Consider the following 20,650-nt stretch of genomic DNA (forward strand, 5'->3'; position numbering starts at 1 on the left):
ATTTCTTCGTTACAACGATTTTATTGAACCAAAAATAATCGATAATTTTAAATTCAACCATTACAGATACTTGTCGAGACTGATTTACGTTATCTTGAAGATTAAAGTAATTCAAAGTATCACGGCTTATAAATGAATTTAAGATGTCACTGGCTCTTACATTAATCTTTCATCTTTTTTGTAAAAGATACAAGATTATTTTATGCATTACCGCGAAGAATATCAGCTGTAGTAATAATAATTAGATTTTATCTCCGAAGCGTCTGATAATTCTTATTGTACGGAATTTTTAGTTTTTCAAAGTAGACTTCCCGATCAATGCCGACAGTTCTTTAACTAATTTCCATTATCGATGATAGTTTAATAATACTTGCAACAGGGCATTCACCACGACGATGACTTTATTCAAGTTATTTTACCAGATAATCATCGCCTAGAATTGAGTGGAATATTGATAAAGAAGACGACGTATTATCCCGTTCATTAACGTACGCGCAATCAACTTTGTTACTATCCGATAATGAGAACCGCTGCTTGAATCCCTACGACGACCTGCTGCATGTAGTTTACATTTAAATGCGCGATAATGGCCGGCATCGTCATCCGGGATGTGTTATCGTTGATTCGTGACAGGATAATTACGTTCATCTGTAAGTTTCGCGCTTCTCGTTCGAGGAAAAAAATTTTCGTCTGCAAACGTCGCGCTAACTTTCATTGACACAATCGTGTCAATTTAATTTTATTGTAAAATTTAAATTGATAAATTGAATAATTGTTAATAATTTGTCAGCGTTGTTTCTATTTCGATGCTTTCAGTGTACACGTCGATTTCAATTGCGCGCTCGGTTATTCGCTCTCGGCTTATTACTGGAATATCGGAACTTGGCTTTTAACGACGAGAAAGAAATGAATCTTTTATGCATCCTTGCGGATGCATCCGGTTCTTCCAGATTCTACGGAGGCGAACCCCTCGTGCACGCGGGACACGCGGAACCCCTCGTGAGCTGCTCCTAGTCTCGGGGAAAAAAAAAAAAAAAAAAAAAAAAAAGTGGAAGGAGGTTCGGAAAGGATACCGCCAACGAGTATGCGTTATAGTGAATCCTTTCCCGGTCTCGCGACAAAAAAATCATATTTATGCGGCGGATATTTGTCTCGCTGACAGACAGTTTTTCTCACCGGTAAATTTATTATGGACCTGTAGTCCTTAAATTTCGATTCACGTAAGTGATAAACGAGAAATTTCCCGAGAAAACGCGAGCCACGAGTCAAACAAATCAATCATTTACATAAAGCCATAAATTATAAAAGAGTTGCATTGTAAAATAATTATAGCACCGTTACACTTGTTCGTCATATACATAATAAACCTTTCCTTCAACATTTTATAAAGACCCACGAATCATTCATCACCTCAATAAAAATGTGGCATTAATTTTCTTCTTTTTCTCTTAGTGTAAATTGAAATTTCATTCGAATAAATTATTAAATTAAACTTTGATATTTGTGAAAAATGAGTTTGTGTTAATTGAGAACGTTTTTTATCCAGAATTTTTTATATGTTGTTAAGAGACACAAATTAAAAATAAAGAGTTCAAATTTAATCTAAGAGAAGCTATATTTCAGATTTTAGGTAAATAATTTTACGTCGTAACGCGATTTCGAAATACCTATCTGTGTATGATAATTTAATCGTCACAAAAAGATGCTATAAATTAAGTTTAAATACTATTTTATTTTCCGCGATAATTAATTAAAAAGAAAAGAAAACATGGCATGTTAGCACCGCAAATAACGTTGCTAACTCATCTTAGGAAGCAACATTATCTCAAAACGTGTCACGTAATTACAACCTCGGCTTATCGACTGTACGCTCGTTTACATGCTCTTTAAAACTGTAACAAATTGCACGTATCATAAAATCGTAAATGCCCAGAGAACGAGCGGCCATAACTTTGACACTTAATTTTTTTTATATTTAAATTAACATTGTTATATAAAAATATACAAAAATATATGTTGCCGTAAGAATTTTCTTGATTATAAAAGATTTTAAACACTCAACAAAACAACAGATAAGTATGCCTGTACGAAAGAATGCCTGTATATCATACGATAGTTAAGTGACTCGAATATAAATCTCACAATCGCGTTTGCGACCGGTTTAAAATCTTCTATGCCATCAGCGAGAATTGCGATTTCGATCGCGGCGAAGATTAAAAGAAGACGGCGAGAATATCTTGGCGTGATCGAGAAGCGACACGGCAAGACTAAAAATCAAGTTCTATAAGATAATAATGTGCGACACGTAAACTAAGATGATGGAATCTTGCCAAGGAACACACCTTACTTCGCATTATGTGCACGTGCACACGAAAGATTCGACGGCCGAAAGATCGTTCGGATTTCGCTTCTCGCACGATGCGATCGCTTAAAAAAAAAAGACTTTGATAAACTAAAGAATAATCAGTTAACTGGCGAATTTTAAAGCTAAAACGAGCAATAAAAAAACTCGTATAAATAGCGTCAGCCTTCTGTTCGCGGTGAAGAACAAAAAGAAATTCTCCTCGTTTGCGAAACGCAGAATCCGAGAGGATTCTGCCGTGACCAGGATTCGAACCTGGGTTACTACGGCCACAACGTAGGGTCCTAACCACTAGACGATCACGGCCACTCGAGGATTGATAAATGATCGATAACACTTGGCTGGTCTATTGTAACGTTGATCCGCTTGATCGCTCGAGCGCGAAGACGAGACGCGGCTACAGCTGCGATAGCTACGAGTCGTGCCATCACCGTGGTGAAAGGAATTCAAACAGTCTAATTGTAAGTAAAGTAAGCGATTACGATTGTAATTGCAAATATAATGTTGAACATGAACAAACTGATCCTTAAAATTTATTTAGTAAGCCGGTCTCCCCCGCCTTATCTCAAGGCCGTTTTCCAATACTCTACGGCGGAAATGTATAATTAAATGTACAGATGTGTATCGTTTTGCTCGTTAAAAGCGTGGAATTCGTGTTAATAACCGCGAGGACTGAACTTACAATTAATTCTCTCCGTTGTTACCGAGATGCGAATAGTTGCGCAACAAGCGATAGGATCGACATGCGCGAACGACGAATTAGTAGATATTTTCATTGGCAAATATTCTCTGGTCCCGTTGCCTCTTTTCGCGCGAGCGGCATTTCGTCGGTGTTTCACCGGCCTCCTGGATTCCCTAGCAATTAGCGGTGTAATATCGTCAAGGAAACGAGATTTTACGAGCCCTTCGCGTCTACTTTTGCGCTATTATTGGACCAAATCGTTCATCGCGTTTTATTATTTTCAGCTCGACGGCGATCTTCGTGCGCGACATTGGTAACTAATGTATTTCATTTTGTACCGTTTACAGAGTATAAACTACATAAAAGAATATGTAAGTAGCACGTAACAAATTATATATACCAAAAAGTATTTAAAAATTCTATTTTCCTAAATCCAATTCGTTTTATTGCTAATTCTAGACCAATCGACGTGAATTGCGCGATGTAAAATGTTAATTAAGCCTCCGTCTATTTCGATCACGTTTTTGTCCGAAAGGTGTCGCGTGTACGGAGAAAATAAAAAAAAATGCTGGGATGAAAGACCGATTATCCTTCGGCAACATCCCGGAAGCGTGCACGCCAGACGAGCACGTCGAATCGACTCTCGTGGAACGTACGGATTCACTCGCGTCCAGAATAGACATTCGTTTATACCTTTACGCTGTATATAAGTTAGTTACGGAATCTGGCCTTAATCTCGAAGAGAAATAAATATCTCGGTAATAAAAATAATAAAATCAGTTTTATAAGAAGCAAATAAATAAAACATATAAAAAAAAAATTTAAAAATCTAATGTCGATCTGATAAAAAAGATTTGGAAAAATTGAAATTGGGAATTTTTTCGGTGACATCGCGTGAACATTTAAAAATCCCGAGAAGGATGTGGACTGAGCCGATCGCACGCGCAATCCTCGAGATTATCCAGGAATGGCTTATCGTGCGCGCATACGCGCCATGCGTGAGTGCGTGCGCGCGTACGCGACGTGCACGCGCGCCGTGTTATTATATTTTGTCGGTCGTGCCAGATGCCGGGGGCTGGCCCTTGCCACTGGTTACTTCTGGTTTCATATTCCGGCGCGGTGTATTTTTGGAGCACGCCGCGCGCGCTACGCTGTATTTCGTCCTCCCGCGAGAAAAGAAAAAAAAAGAAGGGTTGAGAACGAGGAGGGAAGTCGAATTTGTTACTAAGGGGACAGGCTAAGAAAGCAGGGTGCCACGGATACGCAAAAAGTGGAGTTTGTATTTCAGGGAGTCTATTATAACGACGAGCGAGAACCGTTATCGTTAGCGCAACATCGAGATTACAATGTGTCGGACGATGTGGGTTTATACTTTATTCGTATAATTCTGTTCTATTCGAGATGATTTAGTTTCGAGAAGGTACAGCGCAGTAGAACTCGGTAGTCCCGGATCAATACTCTCACAACATGCAGTACTTCGATCTCATTGATCTATTTTTCAATTGAAGAAAGATCGAGCCCCACTCAATCAAGCCCTCCGCGTCAGAGTGACGGGCTCAGCCGTGACAGCGCATTTAACCGTGGCACGCGCGAACAGTGACCACGTGTACGCTGCCGACAGACGAGACGTAAACGCGAGATGTAAACGAGGCATCAGCCAGGCCGGGTAAAAAGCCCGGTCCACGGGTACCGACACCGCGAGGCCACTGGCGAACAAACTTGTTTCGGGAAAATAAAAAAAAAAAAACTTCCTACAACCAGCTCGCAAATAATATCGTTACGGATGGAGGCAGCTACTTGAACCTTAATCAGCAGTTGATTTCTAATCGATAAAAATAAGTGGGCATTTAATACCTCCACAGTGACATTCAATCACCGTTCGACTTTTCACTTCGTGCGTGGAACTCTACGTGTCGAGATTGATTTTAACGAGTGGCTCTTTCGGTAATCGAAGAGAATGGGGGAAAAAAAAAAATGAATAAAGACTCGTGCGAGTTTTGAGAGATGACTACGGCTGATTTTCACGATACCCGCATCTCACGACCCGCCACCCGTGATATTTATTTATCTCGAGTACGCGCGGGCCCATCGTTCAATTTGCGAATATCTGTCGTGGCCGGGTATGGAACCGTTTCGCTCGTTAATGCTGGTTACGTCATGATAGAGAGATATATATACTTATATATGTATGTTCATATTAACCTCCTTTCGAAGAGCCGACGGTAAAGATTGAAAGATAATTTTTGCACAGAAATACTACGGTAGAAGAGTAGCTCGAGGTCGCGTGAACCACGAAAACGTGTAATTATGCATCATCGACGCGACCGAGGCGAGCATAATTATTAGTTTAACGTCGCTAATTACCTACGCTGCCTATCAACTAATCCATCGTATACTAATAGACTGTAATATAATAGCGATTATGTTATAATTATTAACAGCAAAGATCTTGAATAACTTTCCAACAAACCTATTTTTTTTTTCAATAATTTATATCCCGAAATATAAACGTGAGAACGATACTAAAAATTACCGGCAAAAATATTACACTATAATAAAAAATCTATTGGCTCTAATTCCACCGATGATAACTCTCCTTCCGATTCGAGCGCGACGCCGACGGCGTACAAGATACTATAAGAGCGCGGAACTGCCAGCTACGAGCATTATTCTATTCCCTCCACAATACGATCAAGTCACGTTCGAGACCGAGCCGATTGCCAATTGTTTCTCCTTTTTCAGGAAATATCTAGCTCGCATCTAGCCTGTATGAGGTCAAGGGTCGTCGACCCGCGTGTCCAGAAAGCTCGTACATTACTGGTAGACACGCTGGTCAGCGACGGTCATTATGTTAACTGGCAATCACGGTAATGCTGTCATCAGCATCCGTACTCTTCGGGCAATAACTATAATGCAGCCATTGTGGGCACTCCCGCGTAATCCGGGCATTATACCTAGGAGTTTTCATTGATCGCTACCGGGTATCCGAAAGCGTTAACTTTTACGTAAAATCAACTACGTGTGAATAAAAAAGAAAAAAAAAACTAATGGAAAATCGAACGACACCTGAGCGACTGATAGTTAATTCTGATACGCCGTTTTGTCAATTACCGCTAACAAGATAATAATTTTTACGCGATTAATAACTCAAGCTTACAATGACCGAGACCCTTGTGATATAAGAACGTTAATTTGTCGTTTTTTTTTTAATATTAGTTCTCAATGTACTTACATAAGAATACAACGCGACGTCCGCGCTTCTAGCTCGATGCACGCCACGTCCGCGGCTTCCCCATCGCCGTCATTATCACTCGCAATGCATCCTGCTGAGCTCGCCATAGGCGGGACGTGTAACTGTTCTCCTTTCGCGGGTACCGGGGGCTGCGGGTAAGAAAAATACTGTTATTTGTTCGCCATTAGACGCTCGGTGACGGACATCAGCGGACTTCTTGGCCCGTCGACGTGTACGGCATATATAGCACGCTCGTGACGCCGCTGCTTAATTAGCTCGACACTTGTAATTAGCCCATCGCGCTTAATCGCGGGCGGTCCGATTAACGGAGGACGCGGGTCGTTTGTATGTAACGAGACACTCGAATTTAATTGCAAAAAAAAAAAAAAAAAAAAAAAAGTCTTGATCGAGTTGTAAAATTAACGCGAGATAAATAGGATCGTCGAGAAAATTATTGCTTATCCTAAATTTGATCGCTCGTTTCCTCATACGTGTCGTATTCGACGCGCTTTTTGGCCGCACCATCGCGCGTCACGCGACGGTTTTTGACGTCATTTCTCAGTGAAATAAACGAGCGCCTGATTTCGCTCGTGAAATCGCACATTCGCCGATCCGTGATCGCCCGCGGCCTGTTTAAATCGTAATATTTCACGCGATTATTTTAAAATTACGTGTCAAATCGCGTATACGAAAAACGGAATTATCAGGACGGAAATAAAATCCATCGGAGCGCGCATACTCGAAACAGACCCGTCATCATTTTCGATTGCGCATTACGCGGGGCATTATAAAGTAAGAACTGGCAAAAGGATTTTCACCGTCCTATCGCTGCCAAATAACGCACGCCGGACACGCGCGGTAGAAAGGCACATCGCTTCCGGTAGTGGGACCGATCGCATCCGGTGATGGCTACGCGTATTACGTACGGTCGCAACGTGTTACGAATCACGGCGTGATCCTTTTAAAGCAACCGCCGTCAAGGCGGGAAGCGTTTTTACGATTCAACGAAGAAGATACGCCGTCTTCTCAATTATTACCTTAAACACGTCGGCGATGTTACTGCACGATGCTAATTGACAAATTAATAACGAGGATCGAGAAATCGCGACGGGGATGACGACCGAACGAGCCAATTTTTATCAGCCGGAGAGAAGGTTTAACGTACCGAGTCAAGATCGAGATTGTACGCGCGTATTGATTTATCGGCGATTACCCCGAGAAGCATAATCGTTTGGCTGCCCGCGAATTTACACGTTCCGCGCGAAAATTCCCGCGGATTGCGCAGTTGTTTCCCTTCCCGAAATACGACGAAAGCCGCGCCGCGTTGCAGCTGCGACCGTTTTGCGAAAGCTCGCAGCTAACACGTTCCTCGCGAATGAAAAGTAACGGGGTAGGACGAGTGGATTTCTCCGGCCGTCGCTTCGAGTAAATCGTCGCGATGGCGAACAGCACTTTAAGCCACCCGTTTCTCCATCCCGAAAATATATATCGCGTGTCGAAATAGCGGCGGATTCTCGGGTAACGTGCGCGTTGTCGCGTGCACCCTCCGCTGAAATTAATCATCGTTAAAAGCTCGGAAAGAGCGATGCACTTGCCCGCCGGCGTTTACGAATCGTAAACGAAATTGAACGGGAATCCCAGGCATCGGCAATTCTTATCGCGGTTTGTAATACAAGATGCATGCGAGGCACGCGAAACGACTCAGATGAAACAAATTACTCTCCAAAATAATATTGCGTATTATATAAATTAGAATTATAATTGAACGTGTTTATTGTAATTAAAACGCAAGCTTTGTATTTGAGAAACATTGTTTCGGACACTCGCTGAATATTGTAGATCGCTCGCAGATTACATATGTAAGTCTAACAACTAACAATAAGCTCGTTATCGTGATGAAATTGTTTACGTCCGGCCGTGTAAGTTAATAAAAGCACTTATCGACTTCTCTCTCTCTCTCTCTCTCTGTTCAAGTCAAGATATAAATTGAGAGATAAAAGTCTATACCCTTCTGTTATCTAACTGTATTAAAATACTGTCCTAAATATGTTGCGTTTGGAAATTTTTTGTAATCTTGTTGCAATCTCGAATGAGCAGAAAAAAAAGGACACTTTATCGTAAAGAAAACCAATAATCGCCGTTCATAAATAACGCGACGTCTATACACCCGCTCTATCGCGGTACGAATCGCAACTTTGAAATCGCATCTCTTTCACTGATATTTTTTTTTTCTCTCTTTCTTCCTGCGGACCATTGACTCTTGCCCTGCGAGCGACATCCCATTTGACTGCCCGAAAATGGTCCCGGTACACCGGTGTCCCCACAGACTTTCGCTTTCAGGACTCCCGCGGTTCTCATCGTAAAAAGTTATATTTAATCTCGCGCTACCGGAGCTCGGTGGCTTTACGATTCCCTCTGGCCATTCGATTTAATGCTTTACGACCGTTCGGCGGTCGGTAGGGTGAATCCGCCTTACGGCTGGTTTTCTCTCGCGTACCTCAAGACAATGAACATCAGCAGACGCGTTCTAGTCCTCCGATAAGCGCGAGCGATCACTCTTTCTGATCGCTGCTCCTAGACCACGAAGAATCGCCTCGTTATCGTGAAACATTGACGAGGACCGAAACAAACTGGTTTTAGGCGCGTGTCAACGATATACTCGTCTCTTAATCCCCGCGATGCACCCTTCTCATATTATCTGCGACAGGGAAGACTTCGTTCCCTTTTCAAATTGTCGTCGGAGACGCGACCGAGATCTCGATGAACGAGATACGTTTGCGACAGTATTGATAAACGCTTCAACACAATGAATCAACTTCATTAATCTGTGAAACTGACCCTCCCGAATGAAAAATACATTATCAATATTTTACAGAACTCAAACGTTTTGTAAAAAGAAAAAGAAAAGAAGGTGATAATCCAATATAAGAACTATTATCAAATTCAGGGCCCACCAATATGCTAATGCCTCGATGCTCCGCAGAAAAAAAAAAAAAAAAAGGTGAGAATCAATAAAACATTATCACAACCGATATTTAAAACAGACTCCGTGATCGACAATATGCGACCGATGATCGATTACGTACGTACATAAGTACAACCTATAAAAAAACATCATAAAGAAATATAAATTATAAGCGTAAGCCTATAAATTCATCAAAAGTATTTTTTTTTTTGTTTTATGTTCGAGATCGTCGACCGCGAATCATTGACGGGATAATATTTTGACGGGAAATGTATTTTTCACTTTTCCCGCAGCACCCTCCGTGAAAGGCGGGCGTATTTCCGTCACGTCCCATTCCTATGCATCCCCCTCGGAACTCTCCTAATCCTTTCTTTTACTTCTACCCTTACCCTCTTTCTCTTTTTCGCTACGCGTTCGCCGCGCTCTGGCTCCCGCTGCCGTTCGCTGTTACGCTGTTAAACGAGCGGATCGGCAGTAGCTATCGGCGCGAGCGCATCTGGAAGGAATAAAGTACACGTTACGAAGGGTAAGCAAGCGGTCGTGCAAGCCACGTTGCGAGCCTGGTAACGTAGACTGCATAAGTAATAGAACCCGATAGAACCCGAGGAAGAAAAGCTAACTATTCGACGGGATCATTCCGCAATTCGCGATGAAGGGAAGAAATCCAGGGAAAGGATCCTTTCCCCTACAGATGCGACGTCGTTGTCTCCTTTAACTTTAATCGCGATTTCTTTACGATTTTTCTATAATTTTGCGATCCCCCTCGGCACACGATTCTTGATCGAATCTTTCGCGTGAGCCGCCTTAGCGAGAAGAACATCGAGTTCTCGTCGTGCCGATTACGATCGAATGAAATTAAGTTAGTATAGGAGAATTATAATTTGTTTTTATTTATTTATTAGCATGGAATTATTTATGGCACGAAATTAAAGTTTATCAGAAAAAACAAGTGACGCTACGTGTATCATGCGCAAAGAGCGAACGTGATAACATCGATTTATAAGCGGCTACGTGCGTATTAGCGGCTGCGAGATGTGCAATTACATCCAATTTGTGCTAATGACTGTATTTCGAAGATAACGCAATGCTTCAATATTGTATATTATATGTATATATAATATATAAATGTTCTTTACAATATGTTAAAAAAAATATTTATGTTCATAAATATACGTGTACATTACATTAAATACGCGTTAATATAACCCATTATTTAATGTAAAATAGAATTAAAATGTATAAGTAATAGCTATGCACTGTCGCGTTTGATCAGATCTGAAGAACCATCAGCTGACACTTCAACAAATATTTCATATTTTATCGCTTTCAAATAGAAAAGTAAAAAAATAAAAATAAAAAAATTTATATTCCGATTTTAATTCAAAAAGCATTATCAGTGTAACAAAATCATGACTAATATTTTGTACTTGATTCTTTACGCTTAATAAATTGTGAACAAAAGGTTTTCGAATTTATTGAAAAACTCAATATTTTGAATGAAAAGTCTGACTTTACAGCGATTGATAAATTCTAATCGAACAGGCACAATTAATAGGGTCTGTGAGGTTCAGGCTCCAATAAAAAGTTGGCTCTTGCCCGACTATACTCGGCAAGTCGGAACGATACAGCCCGTAGAAGTGAACTTTAATGCGCCGTATATTAATGTCATGAGAAATAATGGGGCTTTACGATGTGCCTCGCCGATGCAAATTGCGGGCTGCATCGATTTATGAGGCGAACAGTAATTTCCACCATATTAGTTGGAGCTCAGCGCGCTTTAGATCTGCGTCTTCCCCCTTCATAGAGAATACTACGTACGCAATTCGCAGCCGCTTTATTCCGGTGTTCTAGGGTTCTAACCAACGCGCCAGAAAATCGCCTTATAGCGAGCGGAATTACATTTCTACCAGACAAAGGGAACGACATAAAGCGAGAATTCCGGGCATACAGATATGCACGCGCGATATACTTGCGAGTAACTTTGAGAAACGCCGCTTAGTTACATTCGCGATGCCATCGCGAAATAACTGATTGATAGGAAGCGAGTAGATGTCCACAAGTTGCGGACAGGACGAATATCGATGTTGCGCTATTTGACTCTCTATGTATTATTTATGCATCGGGCTATTTTTTCTCTTTGGGGAAAAAAATGTCAAATGTTAATTAAGCTATCACGGGATACTCCGGGAATAAATAGACGGAAATGGCGATCATTAGTAGAAAATTATTTAAGTGGCGGGTAGGTCGGTCGTTGTACGGAAAAAGGGTCACATTTAATAAGCGAGAGAAGAGTAATAAGAATAATTTGATATTAGTAAATCCCACTAATTAATTAAACCACGTCGGATAATGTATGCGATCGAGCCGGGCCGCCGTTTATCCTCGCCGATTAATAAACGCTCGCGTTTTAATTCGGGTAAAACGAAAGGAAAAAGCGCATCTCGAAGACGCATATTAATCGTCGCTTTCCTTCCTCCGCGTATACACCTGCAGTTATGTTCATGGCGGCACATGCTCCCGTATTAGTACGAATAAACGCGATGCGAAGAATTATGTTAATCACGACGGAAGGAAGTCATTTACGACGCTCCGTAAAGACACGATTGAAAATGCTCGTAAAGCGATTTTACGAGAACCGCCGGCTCACGGAAGGGGCGACGCAAATACGTCGATAAAACGTAGCCGCGATACGGAGAGCGCGCTATTTATACAATCTCTAACAAACCTGTCGCGGGTCCGTGCGATTAAGAAAAGGCGCAAAAAGCCACCGCGCAACAATATAATTATCGCAGCGAACGGAAACACCGCCGCGTGATGCATAATGCGGGCAATTTTTCAAACCGCGCCGCGGTGGAATATGATTGTTTCGGTGAATGATCAGCGTTTGCCGGAACGGATATCATAAATTCCACGCCACTCCGCGATATTCGCGCGGTTGCGGAATTGTGCCCGAGGTGAACGTCTCTTTCGTTTATCCTTGCCGCGGTCTACGTCGCGGTGCAACGATCGATGCTCCTTCGGGAACCGATAAATTCTAGGACTATTTATAGGATTCTTTTGTTTTACGACTAAGTGGACCCGCGACAGTCACGACAATAAATCGCCGCGCTGGGCGCGAGCAACGTCGTCATTAAAGCCGAGCGAAATCGGGAATGATAACTCACTTTGCGCGGGTGATTTGCGATCGTCCGGAGATCGTGCGGGGAAAGAATTTTCGTCGTTGTCGTCGCGTGACAAAAATCCACGTTCGTAAATCTGTCCCGGGGCTCGTTCGTCGGTGGCGGTGGGACACGTGGGTAATTTGTCGTCAATATATTCGCAATGGCAGCCCGCAGTTTCCACGGTGACAAAGCCGACACACGACGCTATTGTTAATTCTATCTCGATTAGCGTAGCGTGAAATAAGCGACGATGCGACACAATGGGAGAGAAATTGGTCACACCCACAGGTCTATTATCTTTCTACTTCGAATGCTAAGAATACATTTTTTAACGCGTAACAGAAAAATGTAAGTTAAAATAAAACGGAAATAAAAAAGAAAAAAAAGGCAAGCTTTCGCTATCCTTCGTTAATAAAAGTAGTCGTCAGAAGTTGCGCGTGTATGTAACTCCCAAAGTAATATATAATTAATATGTTGACGTAAATGACTAGCGTTTCATAATTTAAGAACGCTTCATCCACGTGGAGTAATTATATATTTACTGGGTATTTTCTATACATAGCGATGTACAAAGTTCGCAAGGAGAGAACTCAAGTACCGGACGCGAACGTAAATCTGGACCAGCCCGACGTGCACTGGCCGACCCACTAAATACACCCGTAAAATATATACCGACGATAATTTATTTTCCACTAAGTCATCCGGAGATCATTTTCGTGCATCTCGTTTTCGTGCCTCTCGCATAATATTCTCGTCTGGTAGCACTTGTAACATCGTATCCACGTTACGAGCTTATAACTCAACGCGGTACGAAAATGTATTATTCGACTGCTTTTATACAATTAGATTTATAAGCGTAGAGGATCGTAAGTATTCAAATAGAATTGAGGAGAAAAAAAGTTTGAGAAAAAAAAATTATTCTCGTTCGTTCTTCAAAACTACAATTTACAATCTGCATCTGTTGCGAACATAGCATAGAAATATCGCTTCGCGATTCTTATGCGAGTCAAGAGAGCTACTATGTGCCTACGTATAATAGACATCTCGCCGCGCAACATTTTTGCCGCGGTCGCTATGTAAAAAAAAAAAAAAAAAAACGACACATTCTTGATTATTCTCTTCATATGAAAATTCGAGGGTGAAATAAAACTAACATCTTTTAATCGCACACACTCACGATATTCCGAAGTATATGTTTATGTATATATATAAATGAATAATTGGTAGATATTGTTAGCGTGTAATACAAAAAAAGTGATCGGTCGGAAATATAAGGACGTAGCATGCAATCGCGTCTCGATCTTAGCTCGACTCTTTATTATTTATTTCTCGATCTTGACGTGATACATATATCACGGATGCTGGATGGAATCATGCCAGATATCTTTGCGCGCGCGAACGTACCTTCATGTTCCCAAAATAAAAATTTACGATTATTCGCGCATTGTGCGCGAGACATGAAGATAAATCGTCGATATTTATTTTCATGTTGCTCCCTTAATTAGCATCGTCGTGACGATCGATAGTACGACAGCTGCGTTTCTGTCGTAACAAAGCTCGCTAAGAGCATGGATGTCGAATTAGTATTATTTACTACTTATTTTTACTGTCGAAGCCACGAAAAATTAAAAAAAAATAAAAACAAAGAGAGGCGCGATAAAATCGTAGAAATCAAGAACGCGTTACGATGCATCGTTAAAATAATGAATAGACAATAATTATCGCCATATTGTGTAATACTTGTCATCGTCTTCTAAATATAGAATGAGAGATCGTGTACGATAAACGTGCCAAGTTAAGGCTGCAATTCATGAGCCAGAATAAGATATTCATGTGAATAAAGGCGTGTCAGTTTCTCCGTTTCTGTAATCGTCAGTAAGAGTAAGCGAACATTATTTTAATTAAAACATTATGCAAATAATTATTATCGCGCGCACTGTTGGAGATTATAGATTGTCTAATTTTCTTCCCCTTCGATTAAAAGCACTTACGTATATGTACACTCACCGTCAGGAATAGCGTTCGTGGTGCTGCGACGGCGGCTAGCATACGTGACCTTGGTGTGGTGTGCGTCGAATCTCACATGAAGCACGTGCGTAGATATTCCAAAGAGCACCAGTCACAGAGAAATGAGGGGGAAAAAACGCGCTCTACTACAATGTCCTCCGTACTCGGCGGCCAAGAGAAGGAGAAGTCACGTATGCCAGCCGCCGTCGCCGTTTGTCGCAGCAAATGCCATATCTGCCTTTCAGTGTACATACAATTAATTAAATCGTGTGATTTATATTTTATAGGCATTAGATACGTAAACAGAAATTTAATTTCTAATCTAAATATGCTCAATTTATTTTTATTTAGTTTTGCTAAACATCAAAATTTATTTATGTATAAAAGAACTAAAATATAAATTTAGTTTATTGTAGTTAAAAATATTTATTCGTAATTTACAGTTTGAAAGAGGCACGCAAATATGAAAAGTTATCCGTGATCTCGACGTTCTCATTCAATATGACCATTAGTATGTCCCTCGAAAGCTCAATCTGTTCCGAAGATTCACGCGCGTGGATAGAAGTCGCCGCGTAGGTACGCGAGGAATAAATAATTAGCGGCATGTTTCGGCAATTGAAAACAAAGATGGCTGCTGTTTGTCGACAGGTAAGAACGTATTGTGCATTTTAATTACCAGTCTTCTCTCTCTCTCTCTTTCTCTCACTTACTCACTCACTCACTCACTCATTCACTCACTATGTCTCTCTCTTTCTCCCAAAGCAACTTAATTTCTTTTTATCGTGTACGCAAAGTCAACCAAAAATAAATGTTGAACAAACATTTAATTATCAGCTAAATTAAAGTAATAATTAAATAACAATTTTATTAATTGTTTACAAAAAAATATATAATTTTGATTATTACCAAAAAACGAGGTGATTAGTGCATCCAGCTAAAATTCGCGACTGAAACTTATTCTGAATTCTAAACGACTACTGTGACAACACATCTTGATTTTGGGATGACCAATCTTTCTTTGAATCTTCGAAATCCTACTTCAAATGCGATGGGGTTGGAACTGACGTGAGAATCCTGCCGATTTTACCGTGAACTCATGGATTGTGCCAGACTAACAATCGTGTTGACACAAACAACAAACGAGAAGACGAAGAAGATGGAAGAAAAGTCTTTCAAGGACAAATTATATTTAGCACTGAGGATTGCGTCTCTAAAAACATTTTCAAAGTATATGAAAAAAATTTAAATATTATTTAGTAAAAATACACGAAAGGTACTGATTGACAGTGTCATATTTTTAATATCTTTCGACCTCATCTTCGTTGTAAGGTAAACTTCCAGGTAATATTTTAAATAAAATCAACAGTCTGATCGAAAGTGTTTGACCGGCTGAAATTCGGTCTCGAGAACCGGGGCACATTCGTTTTCTTCGCGAGACGAAAATAATAATGGTGAACACCTTTGAATACAATGAGTCGTCTATGAACGAGTCTCTCGGAGTCTCGTAATGGCACGGCAAAACGGTTCGGCGAGAGCGAAACGTCCGAGGCGACCTTAATTTCGATCGCCATGAATTTAAATCGCTCCTAATGTCGGCGACCAAATAGGAGGATGCGAAAGCATTAGTCCAAATCGTGTCATCGACTTATAGACGGTCAAGAGTGCAAAAGTAAAGCAAGAGAGAGAGAGAGAGAGAGAGAGAGAGAGAGAGAGATTCACTCGTGTCCCAATTTACATTATCGTAAACGAAAAACGCGCTAATTTTCAATACTTCACATTTATTACTTTCGTCCATTTCTTTTTACAAGAAAAATAATTAAGTTGCATAATCACTCGACAACAATTACGCACTTTCCAAATTCCTGTACCAAGATTTTAAAATCGTCTTGAAAGAAATTGTAAGAATTCCAAATGTAATTGCGTTCGATCGTAGATGCGCGATCTCAGGTTAAATCTCCTTTCCCACGTCTCAAAAATTCCGACGAAGATTGTTCCGCTTATTAACGTTCCATACGAGAACGAGGAATGTCGTGCGCCGGCATGGAATTGAAACTACGAGAGCATTTCTTACCAATAAGGTGCGGAACACGCGTCTCGATGAGCGGCGCGGCGCGGTTCAACAGTCGGCGGCGATTCCGCTGATTTACGATCGCACTACCGGTATATAATCATCGCATTGCTCGTAGCTCGCCGTGTCTACTACCTGCTGTCAATGAGGTACTTAATTTTAAATTATTCTTCGACTTTATCACCCGTGAAGCAAAGTATATACGCCGCGCGATATAATTACGCGCAAATCCGTCGAATTTTTTTTTTTTTTTTTTTTTATTGCAACAGCATCCCGCAACATGCCGATTGACTTCTGTCAAATATCGACATTACGATAAAATAATTATCGCGGGAAAGACCTGAGTTTTAGGATTAGCCGCGCGCTGCTTTTGCTTTCAAACTCGATTAACAAGTTTTTTTAATTTTTTTTTTAATATTTTTTCCTCTTTCAAGAAAGGTGACATCTGTCTTCTCCACGCGAATAATAGGGATTTACGGGGACTCGTTCTCGTTCGCAAGTCTCAGCGAAAAAGAAGCAAGGGTAGCCTCTTTTCACTTGAGAATACTGACAACTTTTATCTCGAAAAGTTCCCGTCGTTTACGCAAGTCGGTGACCCGGTTCCAACGTTTCTCTTTGTCCGGTTGTAAAGCATCTTTTACCCAAAAATTTCAACGCGCGTAACTCTTTTAAACCGGAGATCATCTCCTTGTTACCCCATTCAGTTTAAAAAAACCAGCAGCAAAATGCAAGCTCGCAAAGGATTCGAGTTTGAGTTTCCTCCGAGAAAGGATGTGTGCGCACAAAGACGCAAATGTGACTGCATTAGGCGCGCTCGTACCCGATCTCGGTAAACTTGCACCGGGGTGCCATTTATTCGCGGATCAGAGTTATTCCGTCACGTGAAATAATGAACTTGACACAGCTGTTAATGGCCGTGCAACCTTCGGCCTCTGAGATGCCGAATCGCGGCCCGCGCAAACGCGAGCGTACGCATTGCACAACACGATCGCGCACGTGCGTAATTGCGAGCACACGCGACGCAGCGTAGCGTTTATTACAGCCCGAGGTTTCTGTTTCGTTGGGCAGGTGCACTCGCAAGGGCGCCGCCGACCGTGACGTGGTAATTATATCGAAGGAGCTCGCGCGCACGTTCGCCACTGGCCCCTCTCGAACCCTATCTGTCTAAAAATTATTGCTAGACGTGAAAATCAATTTAAAATCTCATTAAAAAGTCTGTTTTTAATGTATTAAAGAAACACGCTGTTATATAAATGTTTGAGAAATACGAAAAATTCAGGACAATTGCAAATGTGTGTTTTTCTTTTTCTTTTTTTTCTACATTTTAAACATTACAAGCTAATTTGTTTTGCTACGCTACTTTTTACTTAACATTGAAACTTTGAAAATGAGAGGATATAAAACCAACTAAAGTCAACCGTTGATGATTTTCACCGCCTTTTTTTTTCTCGTCCCCTCGCGTTTCCTTCGAATTTTTCCGGCATATTTTTTAAAAGAAGTGCCGCAAGGAGAGAACTTTTTCCGGCCCGGTGCGCATCCGGGGCTGCGACCCGCCTGCTGGTCCAAGCGCGTCTTCCACCAAAAGTTCTTATAAGAAATCTTTAACTTCGGCAGGTCTCGACACACCCATGAAATCTCACGCTCGCGCACCGTGAAAATTGGACGAAACATCTTAAAGAATCACTAAATACTGCATCCATACCCTCTTTGGAAACACACGTGTGTTCTTAATTAGGAAAAAAAAAAAAAAAAAGAAACATTATTCGGAAATTTTATTAAGTCCGAAATTAAAACCCAAAAGTTTACGTAATTTTTACGCATTTACATAACTGTGTGTTTCTTTATAATATACATTGGGAAACAGATTTTAAATTCATTTATACACTCAGCACTGAATTACTAAAAGATAAAGTAGAGATTTATCAAAATTACAAAACGGAAAAAAAAAATGTAAAATTTTGCGAGCAAGGCAAAAAAAAACAGCCGGTTACAAAATAAAACAATGAGTCGTCGCGAGCCAATTCCTCGCGTAGCGCGTAAAACGAAAGAGAGAGAGAGAGAGAGAGAAAAAAAAAACTTGGTTTATCGCTACAAGTGTATTTCGGTTCTGCCGAATTTAAAATTCACGTCAATATTATCCGGTTGAGCTTACATTTTCTGACGGCACCAGCCTCTGGTTCATCGCACGAGCGAGCGGAGCACGAGAATAGACGCATCGATATCTTCGGTTGTTGACCGTCGCCGTCGGCACGAGTTATTCGTCGACGCGCGATGGATGACGGCAGGAGCCAACGCGAAGGCGCACCTAGCAAGTCACATCTCCTGTGCGTGGCTTCCGGTTGCTACCCGTTGCTTCCTTCCATCGTTAACGATCTGCCCGCGTACTACCTACGTCGTTTACCTTCAGGTAGCATCGCGCACGAGAAAAACGTGGGGAGCATGTGATCGTTCAACATGTCCCAGAGGAAAAACTATCGCGTATTATATATATTTCCCTCTGCTCGCTATTAACTATTGTTAATTAATTAACGTTACAGTTGTACGACGACGAACGGGTTATAGCTAATGCCTTTCGAATGAGTATATTGATGCCGCGTCTCGATCATCGAACTTCTTTATCTCCGTCGTTAATGACCTGCCATCGCTCAATCCCATTTCCCCGCGCCCTTCGGTCCCACTACATCCCGGCGACACCTCAGGTGCATCGCATACGAACCGCGCTGAAGCGGGCGCATGTGAACTCGTACTGGTCCATTGCGCGCCGACGAAGAACAGGAAACGATTTCACGCAACGACGCTTGCGGTTAAAGTGAAATATTCGTTCGTTATAGTTCTGAGAAAAATTGGGGAAAAAATTACGAGATTAACGTACAACAAAAAACAGGATTTTTTTTTTTTTTTTTTTACAGATATTCGGTCAGCGATCTAACCGAAGAATTACACTCTATTACGGATTGTCACTTAAAAAAATTATTTTCAGCATTGACAGTTTTCTTGGAACGTGACTTTGGGCTTTTGCGCTCGTTCGCCGTGAATATTATGGCTTTAAGGCGTTAAAAAGAGTCGAGCAAGCGGGGCTTTTTCGCGAAGACGATACCTAGAACCGCTGTTTAGTCTCTGTTATGCCACTGCCGAAGACCGCGCTCTTCAAAGAGATATATGTGTCAATCCAAAAGAGTTAATAATAAACGCGGTGCGCGCCAAACGCACCGGAAGAAACGACTAATTCTCTCTTTGCCACACAAATGTTCATATTATAAATTTGTGTACGTCTTTTCTCGCGATCGGTGCTTGTTTCAAGTTACTCGTGCCGCACGAAAAGAAGATAATTGTATTGTTTAATTGTACTGTAAATTATTTTTGTTACGTCGATAGCTGAATACTGCATTGATCAAATATCCGCGTGTGACTGCCGCGAAATGACGAATATTCTGTCAAAATTGGGCGAGCCCGAATTTAGGAAGCGATTACTCACAGTGGAATTTACTCTCCCGGAAAACAATGTTCTAAATTTACGCGACAGGTTACGATTTCCTTGTTGACTACGTTGGAAACGAGTCACCATCGATCGCGTTGTGCTCATGTACGAGATTGGATCACTTAGCGATATATATATCACACGCGCGATAAATATACAAAACGTTCGTTTAATATAAAAAAGTGCAGAAAAAATAAAAGTCGAATGACCGCCATATGTTATCGAACCTTTCGCCTGTCGTTGGAAAAATAAAAGTCCAAGGAAGCACCGACGAATAACGGGACTAGCATTCTCGGGAAGACCCGTGAAACAATTCATGGTTTTCAGTCGATGACAACCAGAAAAGAAATTCCCTCCCCGACAGAATTTCGACGAAAGTTTTTTCCTTCGTTCCGAGTACTTTTTTTACAATCTCCATCAATGAATCTCTATCGCGAGTAGAGCTTCGACGAGTACTCGAACAATTCAAAGATTACTTTCTAAACAAACAACGATACGACAACGAAGCAAATTTTCTATGAACTTTTTTTTTAAACTTTTTTTTTTTCGTTCAAAAAATAATTATCTATCGTCGAGTACAACGTTTTAGCTGTAAGTAATCATTCAAATATTGACAAAGCTCTAACTTCCATATAACTTCATATATACTTGTGAGTTTTCACTGAATCTTGAACAAATAAACGCAACCGACGATG

The 20,650-nt window shown here is 41.1% G+C and overlaps 1 protein-coding gene and 1 non-coding gene across 6 annotated transcripts in view; both read right to left on the bottom strand.

Annotated features, from left to right (window-relative positions):
* Positions 1-20,650, bottom strand: part of Ets96b (Ets96B) — a 72,700-nt gene that overhangs the window by 34,303 nt on the left and 17,747 nt on the right. For all 5 annotated transcript variants that reach the window (XM_070660032.1, XM_070660041.1, XM_070660047.1 and 2 more), the window contains one exon: positions 6,277-6,425. The gene's annotated coding sequence lies outside the window, so the exon portion shown is untranslated. The remainder of the gene's footprint in view (positions 1-6,276; positions 6,426-20,650) is intronic.
* Trnah-gug (transfer RNA histidin (anticodon GUG)) lies at positions 2,597-2,668 on the bottom strand. The gene has a single exon. It is a non-coding gene; the product is annotated as a tRNA-His (tRNA).

This window comes from Cardiocondyla obscurior, linkage group LG01, assembly GCF_019399895.1.
Source record: "Cardiocondyla obscurior isolate alpha-2009 linkage group LG01, Cobs3.1, whole genome shotgun sequence".
Lineage (NCBI taxonomy): Eukaryota > Metazoa > Arthropoda > Insecta > Hymenoptera > Formicidae > Cardiocondyla > Cardiocondyla obscurior.